Source organism: Vulpes vulpes, chromosome 6 (genome assembly GCF_048418805.1).
Source record: "Vulpes vulpes isolate BD-2025 chromosome 6, VulVul3, whole genome shotgun sequence".
NCBI classification, from domain to species: domain Eukaryota; kingdom Metazoa; phylum Chordata; class Mammalia; order Carnivora; family Canidae; genus Vulpes; species Vulpes vulpes.
In genome coordinates, this window is record NC_132785.1 from 59,943,748 (window position 1) to 59,962,617 (window position 18,870).

Sequence of the window (18,870 nt, forward strand, 5' to 3'; positions counted from 1 at the left end):
GTTTGTTTGAACACAAGACTGGCAAAGATGCTGCTATGGGAATATGTGGAGAAAAATGTCAATTCATTAACACCGAGAAAAGGCAAAATTCTATAACATTCTAACAACTTCACAAGTAAGTGAAAGGCAGTTCAGTAGAGTTGCTGCATGCTGAACCAGGCGCTGGGTTCTGGGATCACAGCTGAACCACCAAACACCTGGCCCCAAGGTGCTCACAGCCTCAGCAGGAAAACAGGCCAGGAAGACAACGTGCCAGAGGTGATCATGGAGGAAGCCAGTTGGAAAACCAGGTGAGAAGAAGAGAAGCTCATAGAAGGCAAATGACAAAGATGACATCTGGCACAGAGTAAAAACGAGACAAGGAAATGGGAACATATGGAGAAAAACCATCTCCTTCATGGGAGTCGGCACTATCGGCTCCCCAAGACTCCTGGTCAGGGGACACGTTTCCGAAGGGAGAGGCTCTTGCAAGCCGATGGTTTTCAAACTGCAAGGAGGCTACCATGAGTGGGCCATGAAATCGGCTCACTGGGATGGCACCAACATTTAAACACAAGAACAGAATGAATGTAGAGAGCACGTGCTAATGATACTTCTGTTTCCCGAGATAGAAAGTCCTATGTCGTGACACAACATTGCTCCCCGCTGTGGTAGGTGAGCCACGGAGCATCATCTGTGCCTCGGAGGCCAGGGGGCACCGGCTCCTTGCTGCTTGACAGCCGGGCTCCAGAAGTATTATCCTCCTGGGCCTGGTTCTTGCGGTGGTCTCACTGTCTCTCTGTCCTGGGGGCGTTAGTCCCAGATGAGGGTGTCAGCAGATGGTTCCTTGGAGACCATGAGGGAGTCTCTTTCACACTCTCCCAGCTCCTGGTGGTTTCCCCACAGTCTTTGGGGTTCCTTGTCTTCTAGAAGGCTGTCCCTGACCTTTGCCTTGTTATCATGTGGCCTCTTCCCTGTGGTCTCTGTGTCTAAATCTTTATAACGACACCAGGCCTGTTGGATTGGGGTCATGCTGCTCCTGATGTGACTGCCTCGTGACTCGTCATATCTGCAACAACCGCTTTTTGTCCGACATCTTAGTGAGACTGCAGGGGTGGCTGTTGCTCGCCGAGCTTCGCTATGCCGCCCAAGGACGATAAGAAGAAGAAAGATGCCGGAAAGTCGGCCAAGAAGGACAAAGACCCAGTGAACAAGTCTGGAGACAAGGCCAAAAAGAAGAAGTGGTCCAAAGGCAAAGTTCGAGACAAGCTCAATAATCTGGTGTTGTTTGACAAAGCGACATATGACAAACTCTGTAAGGAGGTTCCCAACTATAAGCTTATAACTCCAGCTGTTGTCTCTGAGAGACTGAAGATTCGAGGTTCTCTGGCCAGGGCAGCCCTTCAGGAGCTCCTCAGTAAAGGACTTATTAAACTGGTTTCAAAGCACAGAGCTCAAGTAATTTACACCAGAAACACCAAGGGTGGAGATGCCCCAGCTGCTGGTGAAGATGCATGAACAAGATCCCACCAACTGTACATTTTGGGAAATAAAACTTTATTAAATGAAAAAAAAAAATATCTGCAACAACCCCGTTTCCCCATCAGGCCAATACGAGAACTCTAGGGCAATGCATCACATCACCTGGCAGCAGACATGTTCAAGCCAGCATCCAGGAGACAGGTCACGGGGTTTCCCCAATGAATAAGGCCTGCATTTCCCATTTTATTTTAATTAAGAAATAATGAGAAACTCATGGATCCCTGTCGTCTTTGCGGCAGTCTTTCCTGTCATGGTCTCCCGAGGTCACCACACTGGCCAAGGACAGAAAGGAACATGGGTCCTATGGCACTGGCAGGGCCAGGCAGGTGCCATGGTCACCAAAATGTTGCTTCTGAATGATCAGTCCGGAGGCACTAGAATCTCAAACCCATCATTGGAGCTTTTCTGTGCTGGGGTTGTTGTCTGTCAGGGAAATGACATTCCAGACCCTCCCCACTCCAGAGCCAGGACTGACATGCACTCAGTTTTGTGGGGCTGCTTGTGCACTGTGACACCACGACCATTCGAGGCTCACATTCGTGGGCCGATCGTGGGTTTTCACCCTGAGCTTCATTGTTCTGAATGGGAAATCATGCGGAAATTCAGCCAGCACATTATTGCCCATAACAACAGTGGTACTACCTCAGTGGGCCCTACAGTAGGAGGAGGGGCTCCCTTGGGCCACCTGGGGGTGTAGGCGCTGAGGAGGACCATGGTAGAGGATGTGTGGATGGGCCTGACACTGTCATGTGTGGGTCTTAAGCTCACGAGATGGTGGTACAGGTGCCTCTAAGGAGCAGCCTGGGGTGACAGCCCAGGCACTCAGGGTGGGAAGCCACTGTCACTGCCTTCCCAATCTAGGGAAACAGATTATGCAGCCAGTGAGAGAGTGGCCATCACCCAGAGGACAACTCCTCCACCAGAACTCAGAGACTCTGCCTGCAACCAGCGTGGCCCCTTCTAGGAGACCCGCCACGCCCACACCACCTGAGGCCCAGAGCGCCACAGGTAGGGCCTGAGACAGGCAGACTCTGGGAGGTGTCGTGTTGGCCCAGGGTGGCCACATACAGCAGGCACTCAGCAGAGTCACGGCTGAGCCCAGCATCCAGAAAAATCTACTTTCTCCCTAAAAGCCATGTGAACGTAGCCTTCTCCAAAGAGCAAGCAGACCATGCGAAGCAACCTGCATGTGTACTACCAACGGTCGTCTAGATGATGACGATATCACACAGACACACAGGTCCATGACAGACGGAGAAACAGCTGTGGGCACACACCTTACCTGAGAAGAAGACAGCTTATTGGAGAAGATGATATTTTGACTTGAAAAGCTGTTTCTTCAAGTAAGTAACTTCATCCTTGGGAGGACCCAGAGGAACCTGTGGTTGTCTGCACACGTGTTCTAAGGAGACTTTCTTGTCCACTGCCCCCGGCACTTACCCTTAATGCTCTTCCTTGTATGTCCGTGGAAGGGGATAGACCATGGCGATACTAGACATCATGACATGCACTAGGCTGTGAGCCCCTCCAGGACAGACACCAGGATGCCCGTGGGCCTTGTAGATGGCACGTAGTCGCTGCTCACAGAGTCGGGAGTGAGCGCTTGGATAGTGTGCGTGGTTGTCAACAGTCTCGTCATGAAAACTCATTATTCCTCCGTGACCGTGATGAGCATTGTGGTGACAATGACATTGCACCCTGGGAGGGCTTGTGTGCGTGGCACTGTCATGTTTGAATCACCCCATCAGACCTCACAGCAACCCCGTGTCAGGCCCATTTCACAGATGGGGGATGTGAGGTCCAAGGGCTGAGGCGCTTGCCCTGGTGATCCCTGGGGTGTGGGCCAAGGGACATGCTCTTGATACCAGGTGAGAGACCGTTTCCAGGACCCTTGAGAAGCCTGTGTTGGATGGTTTCCTGGAGGCCACCGGGAGGAGCCCAGCTCTGGTGACCAGCTCTGCTGGTGGCCCCGCACCACTGCTACCCTCCCTATCTCCCTCAGCAAATCCCACCTGCTCTGTTACTGTGCTGGAAACCTTGCCAGGGAGAACAATGAGGCGGTGATTTACCTTTCAGTTGTTCACTGCAGGAAATGATTACCATCTAAGGAGCCAGCAGGGAGTGCTTCCTGCCTCCCTATGGGGCCTCAAGGGTGGGGTCCAGGAGCCTTGTAGCCCCATGGAGCCCAGCTCTCCCAACACGCATGACTGGGCAGATTTGTCTAGAACTTCCTCCTGTCGACAGAAAATCATCTCCACTCAGGAGCTCCTGGGCCATGAGTTCTCCTGATGCCTCCTCCCTACATTGCTGACTTAAAGTTGAATGCAGACTTTTGCTCCTCCATCGTCCAAGACCCCCATAGTTTGCAGTGATTTCATCTAAACTAGGTTAGAAGTCCACTCGTATTACTGGTGGACAAATGGTCGTCATCTCTGTCTCTGGCCAACCTCGATTTGGGGACTTGGGGGCTTCCAAACTGGGAGAAGTGACTGAGAACTATCACACTTCCCTGAGAACTAGCATGGTGGGCTGAGCCATTAGAAATGATGGCGCAGGGAACCCTAAGTGGCTCAGTGGTTGAGCGTCTGCCTTCGCCTCAGGTCATGATCCCCAGGGTCTTGGGATCCAGTCCCACATCAGGCCCCCTGCAGGGAGCCTGCTTCTCCCTCTGCTTGTGTCTCTGCCTCTCTCTGTGTGTCTCTCATGAATAAATCTTTTTTAAAAATAGAAATGATGGCACAGGTCAGAAATGGTCCAATACCCGGTCCCTGGAACCCTCGCAGGGGCCCTCGGGGCTCAGCGTGGCTGGGGCGCCACTCAGGCTCCCTCCTCTCCATGCTCCCTCTCAGCACCCCTGCTCTGCTGGGAGCAGAGGCGCATCCTGCTCCTGTTGCCTCAGGCGGGGCGTTTCCCCCGCTGGACAGGCTTCCCTGAGCTCCAGCGTCCGCCCCAAATGGGCACACAGGCTGGCTCCCAGAGGGTCGTTCTTGTGCGCCTTTGTTTCCCAAACAGAGGGACCCAAGTGTCTTGGTCTCATTGTTCAGGGCAACGCTGAGCTCCGCCACTGACCTCCCCAAAGACATAGAAGTATAGTCAACATAACACTGTCCTCCTGAGCCACACCTCGGGATGGTGAGGCAACGAGGGTTTAAAGTAGGTGCCAAGGAATTCTGGCCACCAGAGCAGGGCCCTTCTTGCAAACCCACTGGCTCCCTCTCTTGGGTTGCTAAGTGGCAGGATTACACTGATCATATAATAGGACCTTTCCCTGACACATGATCACTTTCAGCTTGATGTTAAACCCAGGTTCTTACTGGGGTTTGACATCTTCCAATGGGAATCCAACTAGCCCTCCTGACATCTTTCTCGGCTGAAGGGGAGGGGGAATGGACAAGTTTCTGTGGGGCATGGGATTGTGGGACGGAGTGCAGGGCAGACAGTACGAGCCCGTCAGACCTTGGCTCTCCCTCTTACCGGTTGTGTGATCTCAGCTAAGTGACCTCCCTCTCTGAACCTACAGTTCATCATCTGCAAGCTGAAGGTCAGATTGCTTTGAGTGATGGGGTTGCTGGGACCAGTAAGTGGGATGACAAAGGTAAGAACTTGGGGCAGGTGATGATTCATAGGGTACATTAGGTGTTCTTACCAGATGTCCTGTGTTTTGGTAAGATGCAGCACACTATAGTGAAATCCGGCCTCATTACAAACTCACGTAACCATCCGCACAAACATGACACAGAAGAGGTCCATCACCCCAAAAAATTCCATGCTCTCTGTACTCAGCTCTTTCCACCATCTTCATCCCTAAGACTACTGACTTGTGTCCTGTTTCTATAATTTTCCCTTTTTCAGAATGTCATATATGTACACCATGTAGACTTTTGAGTCTGGTCTCCTCAACTAGCACAATGTTTTTGGGATTCTTGCACGTTTGTCCATTGGTGTTTCTCCCATCGCTGAGGAGTGTTCTGTTGTGGCCACTACTGGCTCACTCCTCACTCACCAGCTGGATGACATCTGGCTTGTTTCCAGGCTTGGGAATTTCAAATAAAGCACCTAGAGACATTTGCATACAGGGCTTTGGATGAATGTTCTTTTATGGTTTTACCATAAACTGAGGTATGGCAACTGTGTTCATAAGAAACTGTCAACATAGTTTGCATTCTTGCTACACAGCGAGAGTTGCCCTGGATCTTCCTCAACACTTAGTATAGTATTAATCTGCATTTCCCCCAATGACTAATAATATCGAGCATATTTTCATGTGTTTATTTGCCATCTGAATATCTTTTCCAGTCAAGCGTCTTTTCAAATATTTTGCTCATTTTCATTAGTTTATTTTCTTACTGTTGAGTTTTGAGAGGTATTTCTATATTCTGTATGCAAGTCCCTTGTCAGATCTGTGGCTGCAAAGATTGTCTGCCGGGCTGTGGCTCACTTCTCATTGCTTAGCAGTGTCTTTCAAAGATTAGGAGTTCTTAATATTGGTCAAACTCAACTTATCAATTTTCATTTTTGGTGTCAAATATAAGATATCTTTGCCTAATTCAAAGTCAGAGATATTCTCTATGTTCTTTTCCAGAAGCTTTAAAGTTTTAGACTTTACATTTAGGACTATGATCCATCTTGAGTTAATTTGTGTGAATGGTGTCAGGTCAGGATTATTTTGGTTTGGTTTCCTGCATGTTGACGTCCAGGTGTTCCAACACCATTCATTGAAAGACTCATCTTTCTCTGTTGAATTAGTTGCCTTTGCATGTATGTTGACAACTAGTTGATCTTGTACATGTGGGCCTATTTCTGGGGTCTGTTTGGTTCCACTGACCTAGGACCTACTCTTTTTCAGCTATCACAGAGTCTTGGTTACTATATGTTGATGCCAAGATTTGAAATCAGGTCATGTGACTCCTCCCATTTTGCTCTGATTTTTTAAAATATTTTATTTATTTATTCATGAGAGACACAGAGAGAGAGGGAGAGACACAGGCAGAGGGAGAAGCAGGCTCCACGCAGGGAGCCTGATGTGGGACTCGATCCTGAGTCTCCAGGATCATGCCCTGGGCCGAAGGCGGCACTAAGCCCCTGAGTCATCCGGGCTGCCCTGCTCTGATTTTCAAAATCAATTTGGCTTGCCTTCTCATATAAATTTTAAAAACAGCTTATTAATTTCTGTGGAAAAATTTTGTTGGGACCTTGGTTGGGATTGTTATAAATCTATAGATCATTCTGGTTGGCACTAACTTCTTAACTGTATTCAGCCTTCCACTCTATAAATGACCCCATTCAGGGGCACCCGGTGGCTCAGTCAGTGAAGCATCTGCCTTCAGCTCAGGTCATAATCCCAGGGTTCTGGGATTGGGCCCGGTGGCGGGCTCCTCACTTGGAGGGGAGTCTGCTTGTCCCTTTCCTGCCCCTCCCCCCACTAGTGCTCTCTGTCTCTATATATTTCTCTTTCAAATAAATATGAACGACGCCATTTATTTAGGTCCCCTTTGATCTCTCTCACCAGTGTTTTGTGGTGTTCAGCATAAAGACCTTGCATATATTTTATTAGATTTATACATAAATATTTCATATTCTTGGTGTTATCATAAATAATACTGCTTTTTAAATTTCGACTTCCAATTGTTCATTTCTAGTGTATAGATATGTGATTGTTTTGTACAAGACTCTGTACCCTACCACCTTGCTCTCCTCACTCTTCAGTTCAGAAAGCTTCCCTGTGGATTCTTGGGGATCTACTATATAGTGAATCATGTCATCTGTGAATAGATGTGTTTTTCCTCTCCAACACATACACCTTCCATTCATTTTCCTTGCCTTACTCCACTAGCTCCAGTACAAGGTTAAATACAAATGGTAAGAACAGACTTTTTTTTTCAAATTCAGGTGTATCTGTTGTGGGCATAGAGAACCTCTTTGTAAGGCATCAGATAGTAAACATTTTAGTCTTCAAGGGCAATATGCTTTCCTGTTGCAACTACTTAACTCTGCCATTGTAGCACAGAGGTAGCCAAAGACAATACAGAAAAGAATGGGTGTGGCTATATTCCAGTAAAACCTTATTTATTGAAACTAGTGCTGATCTGTATTTGGCCTATAAGCCTTAAGTTGCTAACCCCTGATCTGTTGAAATGATCAGTTAGTTTTTCTTTATTCTATTCATATGGGAATTGTATGTCTTGATTTTTTTTAAAGATTTTTTATTTGTTCATGAGAGACACAGAGAGAGGCAGAGACAGAGGCAAAGGGAGAAGCAGGCTCCCTGTGGGGAGCCTGATGTGGGACTCAATCCTGGGACTCCAGGATCATTCCCTGAGCCAAAGGCAAATGCTCAACTGCTGATTCACCCCGGAGTCCCATGTCTTGATTTTTGAGTGTTGAAATCACACCTGTGTTTTAAGATAAACCCATGATATAGTTTCCTTTCCATATATTTTGGATTCAATTTGCAAAAATTTAGTTAAGAATTTTTGTCTCTATGTTCATGAGTGATACTGGCCTGTAGTTTTTTTCCTCTCTGATGCTTTTGTCCAGTTTTGGTTTCAAGGTAATAATGGCCTCACAGAAGGAGTTGAGAAGTATATTCTTTTCTTTAATCTCCTTGATATATCTGTATGAAATGGATATTATCTTTATATAAAATGTCTGATAGAATTTACCAATTAAGACATTAGGGCCTATATTTTTCTTTGTGGAAAGATTTTTAAGTACAAATTTTATTTCTTTTGTACCTGGTGACTGGCACTGAGGAGGGCACTTGATGGGATGAGCACTGAGTGTTATACCATATTGGCAAATTGACCTTAAATAAAAAATGTGAAAAAACAAATTTTATTTCTTTTATAGATAAAGGGTTATTTAGTGTCTCCTATATCTTCCTTAGTGAGCTTTGTTAGTTTGTGTCTTTAGAGGAATTTGTTCATTTCATCTAAATAGCAAAAGTTCATAACAGTCTCTTATTACCCATTTTAATGTTTGTAGGAACAACTCTCTCATTCTTGATATCAGTAATTTGTGTGTTGTTTTTTATTTGGGGTTTCCTTTTTTTTATCCCTAGTGATATAATTAGGGACAAAATGATCTCAGAGAATCAGGCTTTTGGTTTCATTTTTCTGTATTGTTTCTCTATTTTTTTTTTTGTCATAACCTTTTCCTCTCTTAATTTTATTGTTTTCTTTCCTCTGATTTTTTTGAGGGTTTTTTTTATCTCCTTTTTAAAATTTCTTTAATGACTTGTTAAGGTGAATACTTAGGTCAAAGATTTGAGACTTTTCCTCTTTTTTATCATGAACATTTAGTTCCTCTTAGCTCTACTTTAATCTCGTCCTACAAATTTTAATCAGTTCAAAATGCTTTATAACTCATCTTTTAAATTTGTTCTTTGACCCACAGGCCATTTAGAAATGTACTATTTCATTTTCAAATATTTGGAGACTTTTCCAACACCACTATGTTATTAATTTATGGTTCAATTCTGTTTTGGTCAGAAAACACACATTATAAGACTTGGATCTTTTAAATGCATTTTTAAAAACCTTAAATATGGCCCAGAATATATTGTACTTTAGCAAGTATTCCACGTACACTTGAAAAGAATGTGTATATGTTGTGTATTTGTGGAGTATTTTATAAATGTCAATTAAATCAAGTAGGTGAACCTCCATTTTCAAGTATTCTATACGCTTACAGAATTTCTGTCTCCTTGTTTACTCAACTCTTAAGAAAGCAGAATTGAAATCTCAGTTGATAATTGTGAATTTGCTGATCATATCTTTTGGTTTTCCCAGTGTTCATTTCATATAGCTCAAAGCACCTTCATTGCATCTCGTCTGCATGCATAAAAATATTGTTATATCTTCTTGATGAATTACTGCTTTAACATTAAGAAATGACCCTCTTGGGCAGCCCCAGTGGCTTAGCAGTTTAGTGCCACCTTCAGCCCAGGGCATGATCCTGGAGACCTGGGATCGAGTCCCATGGCAGGCTTCCTGCATGGAGCCTGCTTCTCCCTCTGCCTGTCTGTCTGTCTCTCTCTCTCTGTGTGTATCTCTAATAAATAAATAAAATCTTTAAAAAAAATAAAATTAAATAAACTCTGAGGAAAAATCATAAAAAAAGAAAGAAATGACCCTCTTTATTCCTAGTGATATTCTTGGCTCCTAAAGACATTTTGTCTAAAATTTAAATAGACATTTTAGCTTTCTTTTGATTAGTATTCACCTGGGTGATCTTTTCCATCATTTTATTTTTAACCTACTTTTGCTTTATATTTAAAGTGGGATTTTGTAGGCAGTGTACAGTTAGGTCTTGCTTTTGTATGTAATCTGAGAATTTATGCTTCTTAAACATATGGGATATGGTATTATGATAAATTTTAATATCCTTGCCTTCTAATTCTACTATCTATGTCATTTCTGGGTCAGTTTTGGTTGATTAATTCTTCTCATTATAGGTCATTTTCTTAAAGATCATATTTTATTGCTTACTTTCAAGCCTGATCATTTTTGTTTAGATGCCAAATATTATATATTTTACTAGCAAGCTTTGCTCTTGAACCCACTTAAATAACTTTGAAAGAGTTGATCCTTTTGAGGTTCACATTTAGGCTTTGTTCTGTAAAGCAAGTAGCACTTATTCTGAAGTTAATAATCCCCAATACTATAGCAATACAATTCTGGAGTACCCTCCCCAATGCCTTGTGTATAATGAGGCTTTTTATGTTTACCACGGGGGATGCCAACTACTGGCCTGTGTGAGCTCTGGAAATTTTTCTGTTGCCCTTTTATGTGGTTCTTTTTCCATCCTCAGGCTTCCTATGTCTTCTCACTGACCCCCCAGCTGGAGACTTGAGGCAACCTTCTGAGGTCTTGGAGTTCTCTGACCTCTCTAGGTGTTGTGAGCTCTCCTAGTTCCATCTCCTCCTGGTGAGACCACAGGGCTCTGCCTCTGTCCTCACTCATCATGCTGGACTGGAAACTCTCCAGGCAGGAATGGGCGGGGTCATGAGGATCCCCTTTGATTTCCCTTCTCAGGGATGACTGTCCCTTACTGCCTGCTGTCTGATGTATGGGAAATTATTATTTCATATTTTTTTTTTCTAGTTCGTAAGTTAAATTGGGAAGTTAAATCTGGTCCTTGCTACTCCATCTTTTCCAAGCATGAAAGTTCAAACAGTGGACTTTCACCCATGTAGTTCCATTGGGAATCCTGTAGCTATGAAAAGCCCTGCATTTCAATTCTGACAAAATCTCCAGGATGGCCTGGAAGGAGAAAGAGCCAGAGACCTTGCCCTGCATTCTTTCCCAGCTAGGCCTCCTACCATCTCAGTGACTTTAGGCAAAGCTGCTTTGCTTCACTGGGGTCTCATTTACAAATGGAAAGTAAACATTTCCCATGAGCCTCATCAGGTGTATTGATGTTCAAATGAAACCACACCTACATAGGGACTGTGCAAATGTTATCATGATATATGGAATCCTAAAGGCTAAAGATTATACTCCAAAATAAGCAAACTTAAGATGCAAAATTCTAGGGATCCCTGGGTGGCGCAGCGGTTTGGCGCCTGCCTTTGGCCCAGGGCGCGATCCTGGAGACCCGGGATCGAATCCCACATCGGGCTCCCGGTGCATGGAGCCTGCTTCTCCCTCCGCCTGTGTCTCTGCCTCTCTCTCTCTCTCTCTGTGACTATCATAAATAAATAAAAAATTAAAAAAAAAAAAAGATGCAAAATTCTATACTTATTGATGAATTGTATGTTTCCACAAGTCAGTCAGCCACTGACAAAATTTCCTAAGCATCTTCCTCTAAAAAATGTCAATGTGGCTTTAAATATTCAGTGAGTGTATGATGTTGGCAACAATCTTTGCAGTATGGATTATCACTGGAAGACAGAAATGGAAGGCAATTGTGGCCTATAGGAGGAAGCTGGAACTGAGGGGTCATTGTTGGAACTGGCTTTATTTTCCACAGATACTCTTCTTCAAATTTTAAAATTCTACCATGGGCTTATAATACATATTACAAATAAGAATTTGTTGCCTTAAAATAACTTGCAGTAATATTTTAAAAGCCTGAAGCAGCTTGAAGGATCTGCAGAGAACATCCTTCTCTTGTTGCCAGAATAACCAACCACCTGTGTGATTTCCACAATGTCTAAAAAGTCTCCATGACCCAAATCACCACTCCTGACATCTGAAGTGTGCCTAAACTTTGGGTTCTGTTACAATCCAAGTGTCCCATGAGACATACAGAATTTTATCCCACAGTCAGTAATTTTGTATTGGCATTAGCTTCAACAAAAGATTCATTCACTCAGTAAACACCTACTAACACCTGCTAGATGCTTATAGGTAAATAAAGGTTGTTGTTTTCTAACCACCCACAAAGCAATGAGAGATGCAGACCACCCAGCAGCAAGTTAAGATTCATAGGTTGGACAAATATAAATTTTTCTCAAATGTTCTTGGCTGTCCTCAAATAGAGTTTTGGGGGAACTTTTGATTCTAGGGGTCTCCTTGATACATTTTGAACACAGGGAAGGTCAGGAAGGAAAAGGGTGAGAGCACCCTGTAGGTCACAGTTAAGGCTGCATCCCGAGGAAAGGAACCTCCCAGGCTGGGTGCTGCTCTGAACGGGCCCCTTTCACCCTGACTCTGTGGGACCATTGACCACTCTGGACTCATCCCATGAATCAACACTCTGCCCTTCTCATCAGTGGCGAGACTGGTCCCACACAATATTGAAAAAAAGGCCTGGACAGGGCAAGGGTAGGGGTTCACCCTTTTGAGGAGTGAAATGTCTTATAAAATATATGTCCAGATGCAAGGATAGTATCCAAGTGACCAGGAGCATCAACCACAGAAGGAACCAAGCTAGCACATCCTCAGAATGTAAGGAGAAAACAGAGAAAGCATGACGATGCGAGTCTCCACCTGGACCTGAGCACAAGCCACACACTCTCGATCCTGGGCTTCCTGAAAGCCCCTGAGGTTGAAAAGAGAAGATGTTTGGGATCATGCCTCAATGACTGACCAAATCCTGATCATGGAATTTATTTTTCCCACAGGAAAGAAGAATTTACAAAACGATCAATATAAAAAACTGTCAATTCTGGACAAAATCCTTCAAAACATTGGAAAATCTGCAGGTAAACTAGAATAATAGATAAGTGGCTCCTTGTGCTGGGATTGCCCCCCCCCCCGCCCCCCCGCATCGTGAAGAGACATAAACCCGTTGCCCCACACGGTTTCCTGTCACCAGACTCTGCCCCCCAGTCCAAATTCAAGGAGTCCTGGGCATGTGGGGCCGCTGTCATACACCCCAGGCCGGGCAGGTCCCCAAACCTCACCGTGGGCGCCTCCCACCCGGGACTGAGTCCCACACCTGCGGTCACCCCCAACATCCAGCCCCCGGCCCCCTGCCCTTTCAGACAACTCCCTAGTTGCTGAGGTCAGCCCACGACTCCCCTGGAGGCTTCTGCCCAGACCCCAGGCTTCTCCTTCTCCCTGGAACTTTCCAGAACACGAGGAAACTTCTCCAGGACGCTCCTCTCCTGTCCTCCCAGCCTCTCCCTGGTAGACTCTAGTCACAGAGATGGTTCAGATGAACACCTCCAGCCTTCTACCTGCCACATACCCATCCACGTACCCTAAGCCCGACTGGTTTTGGGGATGCGTCACACCCTAATTCCCAGCTAGTGTCAACAAAGACTTGTAAGGATCTGTAAATGTGACTGTTAAGCCACAGCAGGTGGCTCCTGGTAGAGCCGGTGCAGGACCAAACCCACCTGGCCAGCCCCCCACCTTCGCCTGTGTGTAACGAGCTCCTACCGGGGCACAGCCTGCCCACCCTCGCGGAGCCCACGTTCCAGGGCACGGTTGGGCGGCCTCTCCGTTCCACCTGCTGGGACACCTCTGGGTCTCCCCTCCTCCCATCGGCTGCTCCTCCAAGCCCCCGACCAGCCTCCATGCAGCCAGCCTGTCGTCTTGTACTTTGTGGAAATGCCGGCCAGGGTGGAGTCACAGACGCGTCACTAGAGACCTCCCGGGTGTGCGAGTTGTCACCACGCACGGCCAGGGCCCCTCTGACTGTGCAGGGCCAGAGCCAACCCTGGAGCCTCGAAATCCCAGGCCCTGGCCTGCACCTCGCGCCTGCAGGCCCCCCAGTGTAGTCAGAGGCAGAGAGGGACGTTAGGGTTTGCTGCACCTGCTGCGCATCCACCGACCGTTCAGGTCACAAGAGACTTCGCCAAACTCCCAGCTCCCGGGGCCTTGCGAGCTCTGTCGAGAGAACAGTAAAGCCTCCCATGACCCAACGCCTAAGGCAGGGCCTTTCCACCTGCTGGAGCTCCTGCAGGTCGGCTCCGCGTCTGGGGGTCCGGGGGTGGGCGGCGGACGTCCCTCGAGGGCCAGGGCCGGGGGCCAGCAGTGTGTGGGCAGGAGCCGTCCATGGCGGGGACAAGGGGGCCTGACATCAGAGGAGGTGGTCCACGCGGCCGCCCCTGAGGGCAGGGGGCACCGCCCAGCCAGCGGAGCTCAGAGGAGCCCCCGCAGGGTCTGGGGGCGGAAGGCAGCGGCATTAGGCATCATAGGGTGCGGTTTGGCCCCCCACCCTGGCCTCCTCTGTGCCGGCCTCTGCATGGCTCCTCCCCTCTCTGCGCTGCTCCTCCCTCAGGGTCACGGCCTCCCGCTCCCCAAGACCCTGCCAGTTCTCTCCCCCACCTGACTCACTGCCAACCTCACCCCAACCACACCTTCCCCTGCTCCCTCCTGCAAGGACACTGCCACGTTAGCCCTGACTCTCCAGGTGCCGTCTTGTCCCCACCATCCTCTGCGCATCTGCAGGGTGGTGTCTGTCGTGCAAGCTCACCTCCTGCCTCCTACCCACCTCCCGGGACTCTCTCTTCTCCAGGCTCCATCCAGCCCCCACAGCACCTGCAACTACTGCCCACAGACCAGGGACACTGGCAGCTGGCTTCAGGCTTCTCTAGTTCCCGGGAGGGTGGAAAGGCAGGCTCTCAGAGCAGAGCGCCTAGAATTTCACAAATAAATCTCTCTCCAAGCAGGGCACTCTTTGCAGTAAATGGAAGAGGAGGGGGAGGCTCTGAAGAGGTGCAGAGGGCAATCAGCACGGCCACCTGCTCTGAGGGAGCCCCCTCCACAGGAAATCCAGACTTCGTGAGACCCCATAGCCCCACCCTCAGGAATAAAGTGCATATATGTGCACATGTTGTTAACCATGCTGTACAAGGAAATGTGTTTTATTCATGCAATCCCAAGTAGAGTTCAGCTATTCAAATGTTAAGCTAGAGGGTTTGTGGATTTTTTTTCTTTTCTTTTCTTTTTTTTAAGAAGAGCCTCCTAAAGTTTCTTTTCGAATAGGACAGGGTTGGGGATCCCTGGGTGGCGCAGCGGTTTGGCGCCTGCCTTTGGCCCAGGGCACGATCCTGGAGACCCAGGATCGAATCCCACGTCAGGCTCCCGGTGCCTGGAGCCTGCTTCTCCCTCTGCCTGTGTCTCTGCCCGTTTCTCTCTCCCTGTATGACTATCATAAATAAATAAAAATTAAAAAAAAAATTTTCGAATAGGACAGGGTTTAAGGAAGCTCTACTCAGCTTCTGAGAATTCAGTCCATGATGAACCCAAGTGAGCCCTGCACACCTGCACCTTGCAGAGTACACAGGTACATGTGCTCAACACACAGGCGACATCCTTGCATCGTGATGAGTCCCAGGCACGGGAAACAAGCTGTGTCTCTGGGGTGTGGGAGGTGACAGTGAGCCCTGATCTCCAGGGGGCGTCTGACCCATAGCAGCTCTCTGGGGGCCCACCAGAACATGCTTGCAGCGGGAATTCTCATCCAAACCGCTTCTGACTGTGGACAGTGAGATGAGTTACTTAAGACAAAATGTGATTGCCTCCTTTCCCCAGAAAAGCGGGTCTATGGATGTTCATGAATCATGTCTGAGAACAACACTGCGGAGGGAACTTCAGTGCTGAGGTACGTTTGCAGGGATGGCTGGTATTTGTTCTAGAACACAGATGGAAACGGCATTAAACGGGGCCATTTTATTTGCGATTGCTGGCTGCACACTCTTCTCAAGAGAAACAAAAGTCCCGTCTTTCCTTTGACGTCATCAAGTCAACTGTAGCATGGAGGCCCCAGGGTGGGGTCCAAGGGCTGAGGCTTCCACCCAGTCCTGTGATCTCAGCTCAGGAACCTGAGACAGAGGCAGTACACGTGACTCCCTAGCTGCTGAGTGAGTCGGTGGCAGAGCAGGACGCTGGTACCCCTGACTCCTGAGCCTTTCCCTCCTCGGCACCAGCCAGGTCTCTGCTGCCCATCCATCAGTACATGGGTATCTCAGTGTTTTTTTGGTTTGTTTTTTGCACATAGTTTTAATTTTTCTGTTTGGTGCTTGAATCTCACAAAGCATTGTTAGAGTTCTGTGTGGTGTGCACACCATCTCAGGATGATGCCAACGCACCATAAGCTCAGGAGGGACGTCATCTCTTTTGTCCTCCCTCAGATCATTGGGTAGCTTTGTCATCACACACGGTCATGTGGGCCCTGGTGGAGCCTGGGATCTCCCCATGCTGTTTGCCCCCAGGGGAGCTTTGACAGACCAGGACCAACCTGGACAAAACAAAATGTAAAAACGTCGTTGATCGGCCCCACCCCCAGTCCTTGCCTTCACTCTCCTGGGATACATCATTACAGTGATTTTCCAAAGCTGAAACTTGAATGATTTAATAATTGAGCCCATCAAAACGTCTCCTCTTGGTGACAGCATCAAAACCAGCAGCGTCAGACGCTGGCCCCCAGTGTCCCCTAGAGCCATGGAGTGTCTAGGCCTGCCTCTAAGTGCCGCAGGGGATGACTGCGCACTTTGAGGAGTCTTAAAATACAGCTGAGAACCAAATTTATGAACAAAACATAAATACCGTATTACTAACAAAAGTCAGGTGATGAGTTGGCGAACAGGTGGTGTTAAGGACTTGTCTCTGCACTGGAAGAGAGCCTCCCTCTGGGTCCAGAGTTGAGTTGGGTGAGTGCTCCATGGAGAAGATGTGACCCTCTGAGGGTAAGAAGAACAGGTGGGGGAGCATGGGCACTGCCACCTGGGCACAGTGATCCCCTGGTACATGCTATGGGTTGGAAAAAGTTTTAAAATACTGATTTATTCTATGATCTCAGTTTTGGAAATTTATTGAGGCCTGCTTCATGATCAAACATAGCCATTTTTGGTGACAATTCCCTTTCAGCTCGGGAGGAATATATTTTGTTGTGTTGGGTGCAGTGTCCTATGAAGTCAATGTATGGTTTAAGTTTTCTCCTTACTGATGAATCTTTGTCTGTTGGGTCTGTCAGTTTCTACGGGTGGTCCACTTTGATTGTGAGGGAGTTATTATTTTGCATTTCTGTAATTTTGCTTTACATATTTCAAAGCTATGTTATTAAATTCATAAAGACTAAATTATATCTTTCTAGTAGACTGAAGTCCTTATTGTGTGATGTGTTTCGGTTTATCTATTTCTTCTTGCCTTCTTCAATCTACTCGGATATTAATAAACATGACTATACTAGCTTTCTTTTGGCTAATACTTGTGTGATAATTATTTTCCATCCTGTAACCTTCAACTTTTCTGTGCATTATATTTCACATATATCTCTTTAGGCACAATATAAAAGAATGTATTTTTAAAAATTCCATCTATCTTTTTGCCTTTGAATGACTTAATCCATGTACATTAAATTAACTAGTGATACAGCTGGGTTTATATCTACTGTCTTACTACTTGTTTTCTATTTGACTCACATGCCTAAATTTTCTTCTTCATTACCTTATTTGAGTTGATCAAGTATTTTTTTCATTCCATTTTTCCCTTTATTGGATTAATTATATATTCTTTTAATATCACTTTAACAGCTTAATTAGAAATTACAATACCTATCCTAGACTTATCATAATTGAAAATAAATTAGCACTTTTAGTATTTCCTGGGAAATGCAAGGACAAGAGACCATTTAACCCCATTTACTAACCATCTTTTGTATTTTTTTATCATGAATTTTAATCCTATAGATGTTTTTAATGCCATAGATATTGTAGTTACAGTTTTTTTTAACAGATCAAGCTTTTTGATTTTTATTACTCAAAAAAATCCTCATTTTTTTATTTAGCTTTCTGACTCTGTGCTTGTGCCTTCAACACTTTCACAACGATTTTCTGCTTCTTAATAAGGGAAGCACACTTGATCCTGTCACGAACACACTTAGCACACATGGAACCACCATAGGCCCTGCTGATGTGTTTTTTCGTTTTAGACAATCTCATAAGGACTTTAGGTCTCACCGCATGAACTCCTCGAAGTCAGCCAGGACACACGCCATATGCAGACTTTGGTGCTTTCCCAACCTTCTTGATATAAAGGTAAACGATTCTATTGCCAGGAGTTCGGGACAGCCTAGTTTTGTTAGAGGCTGTATTGTAGGACAGCCTACGACAGTATGTCAAACGCTGAACCATTCTGAACGCCTACGGACGCCGTCCCCGGAAGAGCTGTAGTTACAGTTTTATACGGTTAATATTCATTTGGGCTTGCCCACGTACTTACTTCATGCTCTTTATTCTGTTGTGCACTGTTAATGCTTCCAGTTAACAAGATAGTATTATGACTAAAGAATTTCTTTTAGCATTTTAGTGTGAGTCTGCTGGGTATATCATTAGGCTTTTTTTTTTTTTTAAGATTTTATTTATTTATTCATGAGAGACACAGAGAGAGAGGCAGAAACACAGGAAGAGGGAAAAGCACGCTCCCTGCAGGGGGACCGATGTGGGACTCGATCCCAGGATCCCTGGATCATGACCTGAGCCAAAAGCAGACACTCAACTGCTGAGCCAGCCAGGTCCCCCATCCAGGTTTTATTTGTCTGAAAATATGTTTACCTTCACTTTTGAGGAATATTTTTACTAAATAGAGAATTCCGTGTTCACAGTTATTGTCCTTCAGTGTTTTCATTGTCATTTGTTTTCCATAGTTTCCACTGAGGGGTCTGCTGTCTCCATCTCTGTTCTTGTTGCTCCTTTGACTGTTAAGGCTTCTTTTCTCCTCTAGCATTTTAAACAATTTCTCTTTGTCTATTGATTTCAGTAGGTTTACAACGATGTGCCTGGGTGAATTCCATTGCATTTATTATGCCTGGGGCTTATAGCAATATTTGAATCTATGGCTTGGTTTCTTTTGTAAGTTTTGCATAATTCTAGTCTATTTTTTCCAATAATGATTCTGAACAATTTCTCTCTTCCTCCTCCAATTATACATTAGATTTTTTTTTTACTGTGTC

The 18,870-nt window shown here is 46.0% G+C and overlaps 2 pseudogenes; one reads left to right on the forward strand and one right to left on the reverse strand.

Moving 5' to 3' along the window:
- Positions 1-1,066: 1,066 nt before the first annotated feature.
- On the forward strand, positions 1,067-1,557 carry LOC112927510 (small ribosomal subunit protein eS25 pseudogene; annotated as a pseudogene).
- A 16,098-nt stretch (positions 1,558-17,655) lies between these two features.
- Positions 17,656-18,082, reverse strand: LOC112927509 (large ribosomal subunit protein eL34-like; annotated as a pseudogene).
- Between the last annotated feature and the right edge of the window lie 788 nt (positions 18,083-18,870).